Here is an 18,851-nt window from a genome sequence, read left to right on the forward strand (position 1 = left end):
AAACATTAATTGGCATCTTTGGGATATGATCATTTAACCTTTTAACTATTCCCTGATTGGTACTACCATTCAGTCATGTTCATTATTTACCTATCTTGTCTTCAAGGGTAGCTTGTCTACTTTATCAACTGTTCTGCCAGAATCAGTCATTCTATAATGTGTATTGGGTTTTCCTGATTTAGTAAGCCTTTTGTATTTAAAACAAAAAGAGAGAGAGAGAAAGGGACATTGGAATGACTTGTTTATACTGAATGACTTTTGATGCACCTAAATTTTTTAGTTAGTGACTTTGGATTTATCCATAATGAATTCACCAATTTTAGTTTGACTACTTCCTGCTCTTTTCAGTACATGCTCTTTTCAGTACATAAAACAAGTCTTTTATAGATCTTGAAATGTAGAATTGTGGCAGCTGTGTACTGTCTTTTGAAGGCAGTATCTATCTTCACATGGCTCTTAAGGTTGTCTTGTAAACATGGTTTCTAAGCCCAGTCTGCAGAACAGAATAGCTTTAGGATAGGAGCCTCTTCTTATGGCTATATTTTATTTTATTTATTTTTTTCCAGCATTATGAAAGTGTAATTGAGATAACATTATGTAAAGTACAGTGTAATGATTCGATATATGTATACTTTGCAAATAATAAGGTTAGTAAACATATCCATCACCTCATACAGTTATTTTTTACGTTTTGTTGTTTTTTTGCAGTGAGAACTTTTAAGATTTACTCTATTAGTAACTTTCAAGTATGTAGTAGAGTATTGTTAACTGTAGTCCCAATGTTGTTCATTAGATCCGCAGAACTTACTCATCTTGTCATTGGAAGCTTGTGCCCTTTGACCACCTTCACCAATTCTCCCTCCCTCTCTTTGTAACCACCAATCTACTTTCTGTATGTATGAGTTTGGATTTTTGAGGAACCTTTGTACTGTTTTCCATAGGGCTATACCAGTTTGCATTCCCACCAGCAGGGTGCACGTGTTGTCTGGATAGCCTTGCCGGTGCATGTTATCTGTCTTTTTGATAATAGCCATTCTGACAGGTCAAAGGTGATATTTCATTGTGGTTTTGATTTTCATTTTCCTGATGATTAGTGACATTGAGCACCTTTTCATGTGCCTGTTGGCCATTTGTATATCTTCTTTGGAAAAATGTCCATTCAGGTCCTTTGCCCATTAAAAAAATTAAAAAAAAAATTTTTTTTAATGTTTGTTTATTTTTGAAAGAGACAGAGGGCAAGCAGGGGAGGGGCAGAGAGAGAGGGAGACACAGAATCTGAAGCAGGCTCCAGGCTAGGAGCTGTAAGCACAAAGCCCGACAGCGGGGCTCGAACTCATGGACTGTGAGATTATGACCTGTGCCAAAGTCTGATGCTTAACTGACTGAGCCAGCCAGGCGCCCCTTTTGCCCATTTTTTAAATTGATTTTTTTTTTTTTTTGCTGTTGAGTTGTAGGAATTCCATACATAATTTGGATATTAACCCCTTATTTGATACTGAGTTTACAGATATTTTCATCCCATTCCACAGGTTACTTTTTCATTTTGGTGGTAGTTTCTTTTGCTATACAGAAGTTTTTAGTTTGATATAGTCCTATTGATTTTTGCTTTTGTTCATTGTGCTTTTGGTGTCCTATCCAAAAATCACTGCCAACACCAATGTCAAGGAGCCTTGTCCTTATGTTTTCTTCTAGTAGTTTCACATTTAAACCTTTAATTCATTTCAAATTAATTTTTGTGAGTGTTGTAAGATAGGAGTTCAGTTTATTCTTTTACACGTGAATATCCCGTTTCCTCTGCACTGTTTGTTGAAAAGACTATCTTTTCTCCATTGAGTATTCTTAACTCCCTTGTCAAATACTAATTGACCAGATATGTGTGAGCTTATTTCTGGGTCCTTGATTCTGTCCCATTGCTTTATGTGTCTGTTTTTATTCTACTACCATGTTATTTTGATTACTGTAGCCTTGTAGTATAGTTTGAAATCAGGAAGTGTGATGCCTCCAGCTTTGTTCTTCTTTCTCAAGATTGTTTTGGCTATTCTGGGTCTTCTGCGGTTCCACATGAAATTTAGGATGGTTTATTTCTGTAAGACATGCCGGTAGAATTTTGATAGAGATTGCATTGAATCTATAGCTCTAAGGCTTAGGACAGACAGTATGGACATTTTAACAATATTCTTCTTTTCCTTGAACACATGATATCTTCCCATATATTTGTATTTTCTTCAATTCTTTCATTGTCTAACAGCTTTCAGTGTATACATCTTTCATTTCCTTGGTTGCATTTATTCTTGAGTATTTTATTGTTTCTGGTGCTATTATGAATGGGATTGTTTTCTTGTGACTATATTTTAGATTTCTTGTATCTCCTTCGAACTTCTTAAAATGTATTTCTGTTGTCTGGAAGGGAGTCTTTGCAATCACAGATTTTGAAGGTGCACTGTATTCAGTGTTTTGATTATGTTAACTAGATAGTTTTGGAAACTCGGTTGGTGAAATCTCAGAGACTTGACTTTTTCTCAGAGATTGTTCTTAATAAGGTAACTTACTGTTTTTTGTTTAGGTTGCTTATTAGGAGTGATGTCAAATCAAATCAATGGCATCAATAGGAAAAAACCCCAAAACACAACTTGTTTTTTGACTCTTGTAGGTTTAAATGTTTGTTAAAATATAAAAGTTGTACCTGTTTCCAGTTTATGGTAGTTTTATCTGGACTATTTGATTTTTAACTTTCCATTATGTATCCTTTTGTAGCTTCAAGAAAATAATGAAGTCCATATGGTGATAAAAAGTCCTTGATTTTGTTTTTCAGAGTACTGGTGAACACAGATAGGATTAGTGTGTATTGTATTTTTGAAGGTTTATTTTGAAAGAAAATCCAAAGAGAAGGACTCAAGGATTACCTTATATGTTATAAAAAAAACCCATAAAATTATTTGTTTTGAAATTATTTATGTCATGAAGTAAACCTTTTTTTTTCCCCCCTTGCTGGTTGCCTTTTAGTCATCTATTTCCACAGTACTATGTGTTGAGCACTGTGTTGGGTTTACAGACAGTAGGTAGGAAAGAAGACCATGCAGTCAGTAGGAGAGTCACTCATTTGGCATGTTAAGCTTTCAGTAGTGTAAGCAAACCTTTTAATAGGACTACAATAGGACTACATCTAACCTTAGTGTGTAAGAAGTAAGTAAAAATCTTGAGTGAATGTTGTTTTAAACCATCAGTTTTTATCAAGATCTTTCTGTTTGGTAATTCTTCAGTTTTAAAAGTCTGTGTGTCTTTCTTATGTGTATGAATGCTCTTAACACAATTTGTAATTTCCTCAGTTCTTTCTAATCTCTCTGGTGTTTTATATTCTTTTAATTGTCTGGTCTTTTAATTCTTTGTGTGATTTCTTTTATGCGTCTAATACCTGAAAATTTTTTTATAGTATCTCACATTTTTCTGTTTGGGATTCTTGGGGGTATAATCCCTGTTTGTAAGTTTACCTTCAGCAGGGGTGTATCTGAAAATGCTGCACTGTGCAGGCTAGATTGGGTAGAAGGAATTTTTTTTCCCAGAGGATTTCATGACCTTGGCACTACTTTTGTGTTAACTAATTTTTGGTAGAAGAGGTGAGAGTATTCTGGACTGGCAGAGACTATGGATGCAAATCTCAGAGCCCATGGTTATAAAATCTTTATGAAAACTTTTTTTTTTTTTTTAGCTTTTGAGTGGTAGGAAAAGTGGGACAAGCTTTCTCTCTTCCTCTTAATTTACCCTTTGCTGACTGTAGACCTCTTGAAAGTCTGTTTTTCATACCTCATTTCCCCTTTTCCAGCTGCAGTTCAGTGTCTTGTGTCTTTACCTTAAGTGTCTTTACCTTTCATTTCCCATTTGATTTTCCCTCTTCCTTAGGATTTCCCTTAATTACCAGAAAATTTGTCTGTTTTAGAGCAAAACAGTTTTTGTTGTATTTAATTGGAAGAGTTTTCGCTCATATGGCTAGACATGGATTCCTCAATTTAGTTTTTAAAAGTTGCAATTTAGGGCGCCTGGGTGGCTCAGTTGGTTGAGTGTCTGGCTTTGGCTCGTGAGTTTGAGCCTCACATAGGGCTCTGCTGTCAGCCTGCTTCAGAACCTCTGTCCCCCTCTCTCTTTGCCCCTCCCTGGTGCGCTCTCTCTCTCTCTCTCTTCCAAAAGTAAATAAAACATTTAAAAATCAGTAAAAGTCACAATTTAATTCATAATTTAAAAATATAATTAAATTTACATTATGTTATAAAATATGTGTGCATGATGGGAAAATGTAAACGTTTTGAAGGATGTAAGATGAAAAGTTACTAAGAAAAGCACCAAGAAGTCGCCATAGAGTTAATGGTTTCTCATGTGTCCTGGGAATTTTCTAAGCATGTATGAGCATGATTCTGTCATGTAAAAGGGAATTTTCTCTCTGTACCACTCTACAACTTGCTTTTTATGTATGTTTGATTTATTTACAATATATTTTTTTAGTGACCATATTACATATGAGGCTACCACAGGCTTATTTAGTCATTTCCCTAATGCCGGACATAGGTTTTTAGTTTTTACAAAGTTATATTGCTAACAGTGAACACTCCTGGGTATATCTTTGTAATTGTGTGATTATATCTATGTATATAGATATCTAGTAGTAGTTTTAACAAGAAAATGAATTTTCTCTGTTGAAGGGTATGTACTATTTTTATACTTTAAGATTTTTCCAAATTTTTCTTTAAGATCGTACTAGTAGTTATAATCAGACTAACACTAAATCAGAGTATTGTGTTTCATACTCCCTGGTCCATGTCTTACTTTTTTTAGACAGTTTTATCGAGGTGTAGTTGACACACAATAAATGGCATATATTTAAAGCATACGGTATGATCAATTGTGACACAAGTGTACATTGGTGAAACCACCATAGTCATGATCCTCCATACCCTTTTGATCCTCGTTTGCACATTTTCCTGCCCTGCCAGCCTGAGTGTGAATTTGCATTTAATAGAAATTAATTTAATGTGACTAAGGTTGCATTATTTAAAAATACACTTAGTGGATGTCTTTTTTTTTTTTTTTTCCTTTGAGAATCTTCTAAACATGTCCTTTTGGGTTTATCTTTTTCTCACATTTTTTAATTTGTTTTTTTAATTTACCTCCAAGTTAGCATATAGTGCAACGATGATTTCAGGAATAGATTCTTTAATGCCCCTTACCCATTTAGCCCATCCCCCCTCCCACAACCCCTCCAGTAACCCTCTGTTTGTTCTCCATATTTCAGAGTCTCTTATGTTTTTGTCCCCCTCCCTGTTTTTATATTTTTTTACTTCCCTTCTGTTCATCTGTTTTGTATCTTAAAGTCCTCATATGAGTGAAGTTACATGATATTTGTCTTTCTCTAATTTCACTTAGCATGATACCCTCCAGTTCCATCCACATAGTTGCCAATGGCAAGATTTCATTCTTTTTGATTGCCGTGTAGTACTCCATTGTATATATATACCACATCTTCTTTATCCGCTCATCCATCGATGGACATTTGGGCTCTTTCCGTCCTTTGGCTATTGTTGATAGTGCTGCCAAAAACACCATAAAAGTGGGGTGCATGTGCCCCTTCGAAACAGCATACCTGTATCACTTGGGTAAATACTTAGTAGTGCAATTTCTGGGTCTTAGGGTAGTTCTATTTTTAATTTTTTGAGGAACCTCCATACTGTTTTCCAGAGTGGCTGCACCAGTTTGCATTCCCACCAGCAGTGCAAAAGAGATCCTCTTTCTCCGCATCCTCGTCAACATCTGTTGTTGCCTGAGTTGTCAATGTGAGCCATTCTGACAGGTGTGAGGTGGTATCTCAGTGTGGTTTTGATTTGTGTTTCCCTGATGATGAGTGATGTTGAGCATTTTTTCATGTGTCAGTTGGCCATCTGGATGTCTTCTTTGGACAAGTGTCTATTCATGTCTTTTGCCCATTTCTTCACTGGATTCTTTGTTTTTTGGGTGTTGAGTTTGATAAGTTCTTTATAGATTTTGGATACTAACGCTTTATCTGATATGTCATTTGCAAAAATCTTCTCCCATTCTGTGTGTTGCCTTTTAGTTTTGCCGATTGTTTCTTTGCTGTGCAGAAGCTTTTTATTTTGATGAGGTCTCAGTAGTTCATTTTGCTTTTGTTTCCCTTGCCTCTGGAGACGTGTTGAGTAGGAAGTTTCTGCGGCCAAGGTCAAAGAGGTTTTTGCCTGCTTTCTCCTCGAGGATTTGATGGCTTCCTGTCTTACATTTAGGTCTTTCATCCATTTTGAGTTTATTTTTGTGTAGGTGTGAGAAAGTGGTCCAGGTTCATTTTTCTGCATGTCTCTGTCCAGTTTTCCCAGCACCACTTACTGAAGAGACTGTCTTTATCCCATTGAATATTCTTTCCTGCTTTGTCAAAGGTTAGTTGGCCATACATTTGTGGGTCCATTTCTGGGTTCTCTATTCTGTTCCATTGATCTGAGTGTCCGTTCTTGTGCCAGTACCATATTGTCTTGATTACAGCTTTGTAATACAGCTTCAAGTCTGGGATGCTTCCTGCTTTGGTTTTCTTATTCAAGATTGCTTTGGCTATTCGGGGTCTTTTCTGATTCCATACAAATTTAGGATTGTTTGTTCTAGCTCTGTGAAGAATGCCAGAGCTGTTATTTTGATAGGTATTGCACTAAATATGTAGGTTGCTTTGGATAGTATTGACATTTTAACAATATTTGCTCTTCCTATCCTGGAGCATGGAATATTTTTCCATTTTTTTGTATCTTCTTCAATTTCTTTTCATAAACTTTCTATAGTTTCAGTGTATAGATTTTCACTTCTTTGATTAGATTTATTCCTAGGTATTTTATGGTTTTTGGTGTCTTTTTCTCACATTTTAAGGGGTTAAAAGGGGTTAAGGCAATCAGACCTTGGTCGTTTTTTGGAATTTAGTCACTTTTCTTTTGCCATACAAGTCTTTAACATGTTTTCTAGTCAGATTTCCCAGGCTTTTCCTTTACAGCACTAGGTTTTACATGAGACCAAGAAAAGCCTTTTACGAAATAGAGTTATTTTACAATGCAAAGAAATAGACTTGTGTCTTCTAGTTCTTTCTTGGTTTAATTTTTAAACTGTTAAAACCAAAATTTATATTACTGAGGTGTAGGGACTTCGTTTCCCCTGAAAATGGCTGTCATTTGTGTCAGTACTACTTATTAAATAATCTACATTTTTTACATGTTGATTTGAAATGGCTTGTTGATTATATACTAAACTTTTCATATGTATTTGGTCTATTTCTACTGTGTTTATTTGGCTGTTCTTGGGCACGTTTTAAAAATTCTTGTTTAATAAGGGAAGCTTTTTTAGTAGTTCCCTCAGTGTTTTTGAGTAGTATTTGACATTCTTGTCATTTGCATTTCATTTTTAGTTTGTAAAATGATGCTTTTTAGTTTGGGAATAGTAGGCAAGAATAAATACATTTTATCATTTTAGTACTTTCATTGTTGAGTGACCTAAGTTGATGCACTTAAAAGTTATTTTAACAGCCTGTTATGTTCAACTTTAAAACTCCAGTCAGACTTTCCTAAGGGATGACAGGTTTTGAAGTAAGTTTTGTTTGCTGGTAAGTTTAATTGCTACCAGATACCAGTTATTAAAACTACTTTTTGGTAGTGGGAATGGACCTATTTGGTGAGGTTAGGCGGAAATAGGACCGCAGAATGAAGTTACAGGGAGAGAAGATTTTGGATCAAAACTAGGAAAAATGTTCTAATAGCTTTCTAAAGATACAAAAGGGGGGTTGGGGAAGTGTTCATCCCAGGTTTTCAAGTAGGCTCACTGATGATTCAGCTGGGTTCAATCTTTGAATGGCTAATTGGATTATGTGGCCTTTCTAACAAACCCAAAAAATTGTGTAAAAAAGTAAAAGTAGGTTAGGATTGTAGATGTTAGGGGAAGGAAGTCTTCTGTATATGGTACAGCTATTTTACAATTACATTGTTGATGTGAATTTCATGTTCTAATATTAATGTTTGAACAATTTTGATGATTTATGTTTTGTCTTTGGAAACTATTGATTTGAAATACTGAGTATTTAAAGTGTGTTTTTTGTATTAAATAAAGCTTTTGATTTGTCTGGTTATCAAAAGTTAGATTTCTTTACAGAATAAACTTTTAACCTGACTGTGGAGGTATCTTTAAATGAGCAGCGTTGCTTCCTGAGAAAATGGACTAGTTTGGGCTTGCTAGGGAAGCAGAAGTCTGAAAGATACTGGTTTCACTTTCAGTAGCTACCGGCTTTGTAGATCTTTTTTAATTTCTTTAAAGAGCGGTTCATACTGATTTATCTATTCTTGTGTTATAGAAAAAAATAAGTTTGGCTAAAAAAATAGAAGTTTCATATAGTGTGACATATCTATTGGAGAAATTAAATTTTATTACTCATCTCTGGCATTAGTTGAATTTGTTTCAGATTAGGGTAGCAGTACTTCAGAATGGGTATTGCTTGAAATAAGAAGTATGTGAATAAGGTGTGAGTCATAGAAATAACTGTGTTGCAGTTTAAAAGGAGAAATTGCACCACAGCTTTGAGATTTCAGCGTAGTCTATAAAGTTAATTTTAGACAAGTTACTGTAAATGGAGTTCCCATGTCAGGCAACTCTGTGTTTCATTTACTAGATTATCTTTTAGTTACTTTGAGTTTTTTCCCTCTTGTTTTAAAAGATAAGTTTACAATTGTACTGTGGGCTCTGGGGCCATTATACTTTTGGGGTAGTGACTGATGAGAGAGTGGAAATTTAGATGGGTTTTTATATTTTGATGGCTGTTTGAGGAAATGGCTAATGTTTGGTTTTTCTCTTTTCTTTTTCTTATTAATTTGAAGAATCAGGTTTTTAAAAATTATTGCAGGTGTAATACACCTGTAAACTTTTAACCATATACAACTACAAAATAGATTGAATCTGGGGCGCCTGAGTGGCTTAGTCGGTTGAGCGGCCGACTTCAGCTCAGGTCATGATCTTGCATTCCGTGAGTTCGAGCCCCACGTTGGGCTCTGTGCTGACAGCTCGGAGCCTGGAGCCTGTTTCAGATTCCGTGTCTCCCTCTCTCTGACCCTCCCCTGTTCATGCTCTGTCTCTCCCTGTCTCAAAAATAAATAAAAAAACGTTAAAAAAAATAAAAAAAAATAGATTGAATCTTTTTATTTTCTTGCATTTTCTTAAGTACTTTATACATTTTCTTATGTTTAAAACTTTAATCTGTCTGGATGTTTTTTGATGTAAGTGATCAGTAGCCTTTACTGACTTGAAATAATGTAAATTTTTATCTATTTGGATCTGTTTTAGATGGATTTCCACTACTATCTGTTCTTTTAACTTTATCACATTGTAGTATACTGTGGTCTCCTTTTAATTGTTAGATTTTCTCCTATGTCACAGAATTCTGTGAATGTGTACCTAGAGAGTTAAGTACTCTAGGGTTTTAGGAGGAGAACTAGCTGTAGGGATGGTATTTGAGCTGGAAGAGTAGAGCCACATGGAGACTCAGGTTTGGTTTTTTTATGCTCTGGTTTATAGATAATATGTGCTTTACTTCTGCAACAAGATCATTTAAAGTCGGCAAATCAATTTGTACAACACTGCTAAGCATCCTGCATTCTCCATTCAAGTTTTTAAATTTAAGTGGAGAATCAAAGTTTATAAGGAATAAAAATTTAACAATATAGTAACCATAATGTATTTCTGTGTGTCCTCCAATACCACCATTTTTACTCTTTCTCTGGACTACAACTTTGTTTCCCATTTCATTAAGAAAATAGTAGCATTGAGGAAGAGGATTTTCACAAACTTCTATACCATATCTACTTCCTTGCCTGTGCCTGTATACTCTTTCTTCCTTATGTTTTTACAGAAGATTGTACTTCCATCTAAGGCCGTGCTTTCTACTTGTACATCAAATTCTATTCTTTCTTGTCATTTGAAAGCATTGTCCTTCATTCTCCTGCATCATCGGTCTTACCGTTTCTACTGGATCATCTTTGTCAGCATATTAACATGCTGTAGTTTCTTCTATTTTTAAAACTCAAGCTCTCAAGCTCATATATCCTTCCAGCTTCCATTTCATTTCTCTCATCTCTTCATAGAAAATCTCCTCTAAAGAGTTGTCCACACTTGCTGGAGTACTTACTTTTGAATTCATTTTAGTCAGGTTTTGATCACAACTACTCTACTGCTTTGGCCAAAATCACCAGTGAAGTCTGTGTTGCTAAACCCAGCAGTCACTTTCTAGCTTTCATTGTACTTTATTACCGACACCATTTGATAAAGTTGATTGGTCTCTCCTCCTTGATAACACTGTTTAGCCACTAGGGTAACATCCTCCTGATTTTCTTTAATTGGCTTTAAGTATATAATTCATTTTGCTGAATACTCCTAAGTTTGTATCTCCAGCCTGCAGGTCTCACCTGTCACATACTCTTGTTTAGCTGTCTGCTGGGCATCTCCACCTCTCGAAAAGCTATCTCCTAATCTTCAACCCCAGTCATGTCCTTTCCACATTTCTCTCATCTCAGTAGAGGACAACTGTGTTGTTTTTGGCATAGTCTAAAATTTTTGGAGTTGACATTGTCTTTGCTTGTACTCTCGTGCCCCAGATTCTAGTTCTCAGCAAATCATCTGGTCTCTACTTTCAAAATGTATGCAGAATTTGACAACTTCTTACTACTCCCCTTGTCACCAACTTGCTCTAATCATCTCCTGCTTAGATTATTTCACTTGTCTCTTAACAGTTTTCCCTGCTTTCAGCTTTCCCTACATCTTTTTATACTCAGAACCCTTTACTAGTTTCCCATGTTACTCAGAGTCCAAGCCGTAGTCCCTCTAGTTGCCTTTAAGAGACTGCATGATTTGTTTGCTGCGCCTGTCCCCTTCACATGGTCTCTTTAACTTCATCTTCTACTTTTTATCTTTATTGTACTTGAATTACACTGCCCTTACTGTTCTTGCTCAATTATGTCATGTATTTTCCTATCTCCTATACTGTATATTAATTGCTGGACTGTCTTCCCTTTAGTAGGATGATGGACATAAAAGGCAAGGATTGTAGCTTTTCTTTTTTCTTTTTATTGTTGTTTATTTTAGAGAATCCTAGAAAACAGTGCTGACATATAATTGGTGCTAAGTAACTCTAGAATGAATGAAAACCTATTGTGGAAGACCATAGTTGTAAAGATATATTCATAGGTATGATTTGAGCTGAGTTTTAAAGGATAAGTGAAGATTTCAAACAGAGGATAAGGCAAAGTTTTTTAGATTTGACTGTAGGGAGGAGGTGTGATAGGACTTGTTTGAAAAGTGACTTTTCGGTTTCTTGATTCAGAACCTGTGGTAGCTTCTTACTGCTGATTTTGTCTCCATTGACTGCTGATCTTCTCCACCTAGTTGTATTTCGTATTCAAAATCATGTCTAAAACCCCCAGACATGAACCTATTCCTGTATTCTTGATCTTGGCAAGTGGTTTATCCATTTATGGACCCTTCTAAGTTAGAAATGAAGAATTGTGGTAGACTCCTCCCTCACTTTGTGCTCTTAAGAGTTACCTTGTCCCTGTTAGTTGTTCCACCCAAGTGTGTCTGTCTGCATTGACTTAATTCACTCTCATCAGATCTCTTTGACCTATTAAAATATTAATTTTAATTGGCCTCCTTGCATTTATGTTCACTTGTCCATTGGATTTAAAATTTTGATATTTTTTATTTGTAGAAGTTCTGTTTGATTCATATCTACCCAGGCTACTCTGGGAGCCTGTATTTTCCCAGTTCCCTCTTATTTGTCTATGAGTGTATGTTGTAATCTATTAGTTCCAGTATCTTAAATCTTAAAGGGATCTAATTCCTTAGTTTGTTTTTGTTGCCTCTTGCTCCTAGTAGCTTATCTTATGTTCTGTCATTTTGGATGGTGAGCTTTTATCTGGATGACAGTCTTTGGAAATCTGGAGGAACCTGGCTTAAGGGAGCATTCCACCAGAGAGGATGGGCATTTACTTCTGGCCACAGGCACTGTGGGCACCACCAACTTGGAACCACTTACATTTTTTGGCTTGGTATTCCAAGATCATGCAGGTAATGTGAACATTAAGAACTTTGTAAGAAAAGACCCCTGGAGCCAAGGCTGAATTGGGACCAAAAGTCAAGATTCTCAACTTCATTTTAATGCTTTATTATGTTGCTATTCATTGGTTCTAAAGTTTATTTTTGTGGGGTACCTGGGTGGCTCAACTGGTTAAGTGAAAAACTCTTGGTTTTATCTCAGGTTATAATCTCACAGTTTGTGAGTTTGAGCCCCACGTTGGGCTCTGCGCTGACAGTGCTGAGCCTGCCTGGGATCCTCTCTGTCTGCCACCCCTACACCCCCAGTAAATAGATAAATTAAAAAAATACTTAATTTTGCTTAGGATGTGTCTGGAATATAACATGCATATTGTATTTGAAGATTAGTAACAACACAATGTGTACTCCTAAATTTTAGTAAGAGTTCAGAAAATATTATAGATACTTCTGTTGTGGAATGGAAATTTGATTAAATGATACTGGTCCACCAAATAATAGACTTTATCATTGTAGAGTTCTTGCCATAAACTGTTTTTCTTAAAAAGATTAACTTGTACATTTAAAATAATAACTGTAACATGTTATTGTGGATTTAAAGGAAGGGAAACATGGTATGAATAGTGGCATGTTTGGAATGCAAACTATTTAGATTCAGTGTGATCAGGTTACAGATTTTTTTTTTTTTTTATATGAGCACTGTTTTTATAAAGAACCTGTAATAATAAGAGTTTTCAGCATAGGCTTCACAGCTACTTATAAAATTTTAACTATGTTGTATATTGAGTAAAGCCTCTGAAGGCAACTCTGGGAGCCTGTATATGTTTTAAAGGTGGGTTTATTTAGTTGTCCAGACAGTATTATACAGGAGCTTCTTTGAAATTTTGTATTCTTGGGTTGAAAACTACCATTCCCTCAATTGGTTGCCATTTATCTATCTATCTATCTATCTATCTATCTATCTATCTATCTATCAGACATGCCGACCTACTAGTATGTTGTTTGGTGTACATCAGTGGGAAAAAATTGACTTTCAGTTTGTTTGGATTTTAGTTTTGAATTTTGTTACATTTTTCCTAATAGTTCTTTGAGTCATCCCAGTTGACAAAATTTTAACAATTGAAGAACAGAAGAATTCATAAAATTAAGTTTTGCCCTGTGTTTTAAATCTTTTTAGTTTAAAGGAAATGATGGCAGAAGCAAGAGTACCTGAAATGCCATGGTAGTAAGAAAGTAGAATTCAAACTCTTATGTTTACGTGAAGTTCAGTAGTATACTGACCAGACTGCTTTAGTTTTCCCTCCTCATAACATGTAAGCAATTCCTTTTTGTGTGTTTATTTATTTATTTTGAAGGGGGGGGTGCGTGTGAGTGGGTCAGGGGACAGAAGGAGAGAGACAGAAGGTCCACACTGAGCATGGAGCCTTATGTGGGGCTCCATCCCACGACCCTGGGATCATGACCTGAGCCGAAATCAAGGGCCAGACACTTAACTGACTGAGCCACCCAGGCACCCCTCTGTGTTTATTTAAACTTTTAAAAGTGTAATGTGCATTCAGGATGGTTACTTAAATTTCTGTTTTGATGTAGAAGAAATTTAAAAAGTTCAACAGTTAAGCAGGGGTTTGAGGCAATGGAAGATCCCCTTTTAAATTGACTACCCCAAAACTTAACTAATAGCCTATTGTTGACTGGGAGCCTTCCTGGTAACAGTTGACACATTTTATGTGTTATATGATTATATGCTGTATTCTTACAGTAAAGTAAGCTAAAGAATATGTTTCTTAAGATGTTATAAGGAAGAGAAAATACATTACAGCACTGTATTATATTTATAGATAATATAAGTTGATGTATGTATTGAAAAAAAGCTGTGTGTACGTGGACCACCTACACAGTTGAAACCTGTGTTGTTCGAAGGTCAGCTAGCTGTACATTAAAAATATTTGTAATTTCACTCTAAAAAATGACTCTCACTTTCTCTGTGTAGTCTCAGGTTATATCTATATGTATGTAATTGTGCTCAGCATAAGTAGTTTTTAGTTTTTTTGTTATTGTAGTGTATTTTGCTGCATTACACTGTCTTAATTATTTTAAATGGTGTGATTTTTATTTTAAAGATTTTTAAAATTTTTAAAATTTTTATTTAATTTTGAGAGAGAGCACGCGAGTAGGGAAGGGGCAGAGAGAGAGAGGGAGACACTGAATCTGAAGCAGTCTCCAAGTTTCAGGCTGTCAGCACAGAGCTCCACATGGGGCTTGAATTCATAAACTTTGAGATCATGACCTGAGCCAAAGTCAGACACTTAAACTGACTGAGGCACTGGGTGCCCCAATTTTTTTTTAATTATTATTTTTTTAATGTTATTTTTGAAAAAGTGTGAGTGGGGTAGGGGCAGAGAGAGAGGGGGCACAGAGGATACAAAGTGGGCTCTGTGCTGACAATAGAGAGCCCAATGCGGGGCTCGAACTCATGAACCATGATCATGACCTGAGCGGAAATTGGACGCTTAACCAACTGAGCCAGCCAGGCATCCCTAAGATTTTTTTTATTTTTAAATGATCTCTGTACCCAATGTGGGGCTCAAACTTACAACCCTGAGATCAAGAGTCATGTGCTCTATTGACTGAGCCAGCCAGGTGGTATGTTTAAATGTGTGATGTTTCTGTAGATGTCCTGCATTTATCTAAGCCTATTATTATGTCTAGTTATATCATTTTTAATTAAGCAATTGTGGTTGAAATCGTAGTAATTGCTCCTAGATTTTATTTGTAAATCATTTAAAATTTTAGGTTTTACGTTATTAATACTAAAAAGTTGTTGAACCTTCTGAGAAATGTATAGTACTTAACTGAGTAATGCAGCTCAATTTTTGTATGAACAAATTAAGTTAGAATAAGACAAGTACATGGAATCTTAAAATTATTTGATTAGCATTCATCATACATACTTACTTGAAACACAGAATCATAATACGTACTCAGATGAGACAGAATTTTTATATATTGTTTTCCATCCTGTTAACTTTTTTTTTTAAATTTTAAGTTCTTTATTGGTAGGGCAGGGATGAAAACTCATCTCTTATTCTAGAGCAGGATTTTAAATGTGGGATCCACCTTAGTATGTATTCTTTAGTTTTGGGAAAGTGGATTGGTCTTTTATCAATTTCTTGAAGGATTTATGTCTAAATAAAAGATTAAAGCCACTGGTATGGAATGTGTTTATTATGATTCCATGCTTATCTCACTCCTACTTTACTTGTCCACCATTGGCTATTAATTATATTCAGACTGGAATCTGTTAAGGTGGAAGGTATGAGGTAAAAAGCTCATTAATATTACAAAGGGAATATGGAGAAATTATTAACGTTGGTGACTTATGCTGTCATCTCAAAACCTGAGCTGCTAATTGTCTATATCAACTCAACAAGCATATGTTGAGTTGTATATTATGGACTGAGAAAATTTTAGCAACCTGATTCCTTTCACCTTGAGCTAAATTAACTTTGTCTCAACCCCTCCTACCCTTTCCTTTTATTTTTTCATGGTCTTCCCCTGCCCCACGTAAAATGAAATCTCTTGCTACCTTTGTTCTTCTCTGTATTTTTCTGGATTTCATTCCCAGGCCCCCTTTGTCTCTTTTCTCTCCTTATATTACTCTTATACCCATGTGTATAATGTGAAACTATGGTTTATTATTGATATTTTAGTACTTACTCATTTTGCCATTTTTTGAATTAAGCAAAGAATTAAACGTTTTGTGAATATCTCTTAAAAATAACAAAGTGTAAAACTAAAATATTAAGGCAGATGAGACTGCACCCATGATTCTGGCACAACTCTTTTTTGTTTTTTTTTTTTTTTTTAGAGCGAGAGATAGATAAGGAGTGTTCATGCACTTGGGAGGGGCAGAGGGAGAGGGAGAGAGAATCTCAAGCAGGCTCCACACTCAACGCAGAACCTGATGCAGGTCTCGATTTTGTGAACCATGAGATCATGACCTGAGCTGAAATCAAGAGTTGGACACTTAACCGACTCAGCCACCCAGGAGCCCTGATACACCTCTTTGTTTAATCATCTTGATATTGCCTATTATATGTAAAAAATTTTGATCATACAAGCAAAATTACGATTTTTGACTATACTGAATTGACAAGAAATCTTATTAAAGGCTTTTTTTGATTTTACAGTTTTAATAGCAATATTTTATTGTGTTGGTATTTGCTAATTGAACCCATTCTGATGTTGGATATTTTATGTCTCAGTTTTCATATTATATATAATGTTGCTGTGAACATCTTTATATGTGCTGCTTTTCCTTGCAAATTTCTTGGTTTAAAAATTCAGGATTATTGGATTAAAGAAATACAAGCATTTTCTTGACTTTAAATTTGTCTTGGTGTTCTGGTTAGACCTCTCTAGGTGCAGAAAGTAAGTTCAAGAGAAGGGGAATTGAATTGTGTGAAGGGAATCTTATGAAAATCCAGAAATGGGAATCATGATTCCTCCAGGCTTTTATGAGACCTGGAAAAGGGAACTAGAAAATCATCAGAACATTCGAAGAATCTGTGTTTTAGAGTTCTTGTGGTCTCATGGGCTCTTTCCCCTGAATGTCTGCTTCTTGCTTTAATCATAGATTTTGCTCTCCTGAGACCTAGGCTACACATGGCTGCAGTTTGCTGTTCAAGGTCTTTCTGACTTTGACTTGACATCCCCCACCCCCCACCCCCCAAGCATCTGTGGCTGCTGGTAAATGCCTTTGTGGCTTTTCTTCCCCAAAGCAAAAATCCAAGTTGTAACTCATTGTTTTGTTCTTTTTCTCCCCCAACCTCCCCAGCTAACTTCGACAGGCTGTGTGTAGCCTGTGGATGGTAATGTTTAAACAAACAAAAAACCAAAGATAAAACGTGGTCTCTGCTCCTTGAAAGCATTTCTGTTTGACAAGTAACACTTAGACACAGTAAAATATGTCTGATTAGTTAAAAACCTGGAGAGTTCATGACTTATCAGGGAAGAACAATTCTGTATAAAGTTTCTTTTAGTATTTTGTTAGCACGTGATTCCTGTTCCCCGTCAACCTTTTAAAACCTTGTCTAAGTAAGTCTAGGGTTGTAACACCATTAAAAAAATTGCCTATGGAAATGTGAAATGGTAACAAATGCTGTTTTAATCATAAAGATCAAGAGTGTGCCTAATAAAACAACTTAATTTTCAGGTTCCACTTCTCACTATTTTTAGACTTAAGTCATTGTTGGTATAACTTGAAAAAAGTATACTCCACATTTTAAAATGAGATATAAGGAAGTTGAAAGACAAAGTTAAACTAAATGTGCTTAAGTTTGTCATAAACGTAAGATTTCTAGGTCTGTTTATCTTGGCAGTTAACAGAGACTACTGTGAATAGCTTTATTTTGTCTTGGAAAACTCTTGAGTCCTATTAAAATGGTTCTGGTGAAGTCTTAAATTCATTAAACTCAGATTTATTCAACTTTAAAGCTGCTGTTTTCTAAGGTCTGAAATAATTCTTAGAATATTTCTGTTTAGGTAGAATTTTGTTTCTTTAATCATTACCGTTTTTGAGACTTCAGATGGATAATTTTAAGAACTTAAGATTCTCAGATTCATTTACACATTAAAAGTACAAAAGTAGAATTTACATAGCTTTACCTTAAGCATGTCCACGGGTTTAATTTCATCTGCATTACATACCTTGCCTTTTTTTCACAACAAATGTGATAGGAGTTATAAGGATACAAGCCGTATTTATGTGGCTTATACATATTTATAGGAATATTGATATCTAGAGCCTAAACATCAGAACCATTCTTACTTTGAGGTATAATTTTAGCTATAACTACCCTTCAGATGAGGGATTATAGTGTCTATGTTCAAGGCAGATCTGAGTAATCAGACCATACCTTTATTTTCTATAGCTGTTTGGTTAATCTAAAAGTAGGACTCATACTCTGTTGGTGAGGCAAGGCCTCTCATCTTTTAGCATTTAGAAAAGATTATTATGGCCAGCTTTGTTTTTTGCAGTATAATTTAGTTTGTAGTAAGGGGTACCCTGAAAAAAAATCAAGAAAAGCATCTAATTTGTAATTTATTTCAATACTGAATGACAGAGCCTAACATTTTAATTTGGCTGTAGTATGTTTCTGTATCTGTGATGTATCTCACTTATATCATGAGGCTGTTAGTTGTTGGAATAAAGGTACTAGCAGTTGGTGAATGGGCTTAAATTTCTAAATGATGAGATGAACCATCTCTCTCTCTCTCTTTTTTTTTTTTTTTGCAATTAAAAGTATGGTACCTTTTGGTTTTTTTTTTTGAGAGCGAGTGTGCAAGCAGGGGATAGGCAGAGAGAGAAGGAGAGAAAATTCCAGCAGGCTCTGCTCTGATAGTGCAGAGCTCAGTTGAGGGCTCGAACTCATGAACCCTGAGATCATAACCTGAGACAAAATCAAGAATTGGATGCTTAACTGACTGAGCCACCCAGGGACCCCAAAGTATGGTACTTTTAATGAATATCCAGTGTTTCGGTAACAGTTGATGGCTTCTGTTTCCACATATAGTAGTATTGGTCAACAGTGCAATAAGAGGAAAAAAGCTAAGTACTAATAAAATGTCAAAAGATGATGTTTGGGAAAAAAAGTAATGGATGTCTAGAGTTTTTTTTTTTTTCCTCCTGTGAAGACCTTTTCATTTGGTTTAAAAGCAGAGGATATATTACACTC

At 35.4% G+C, this 18,851-nt stretch overlaps 1 protein-coding gene across 8 annotated transcripts in view; it reads left to right on the top strand.

The window, feature by feature from the left end:
• KTN1 (kinectin 1) overlaps positions 1-18,851 on the top strand; it is a 107,808-nt gene that overhangs the window by 15,770 nt on the left and 73,187 nt on the right. The window lies entirely within an intron of this gene.

Source organism: Panthera onca, chromosome B3, assembly GCF_046562875.1.
Source record: "Panthera onca isolate mPanOnc1 chromosome B3, mPanOnc1 haplotype 2, whole genome shotgun sequence".
Taxonomy (NCBI): domain Eukaryota; kingdom Metazoa; phylum Chordata; class Mammalia; order Carnivora; family Felidae; genus Panthera; species Panthera onca.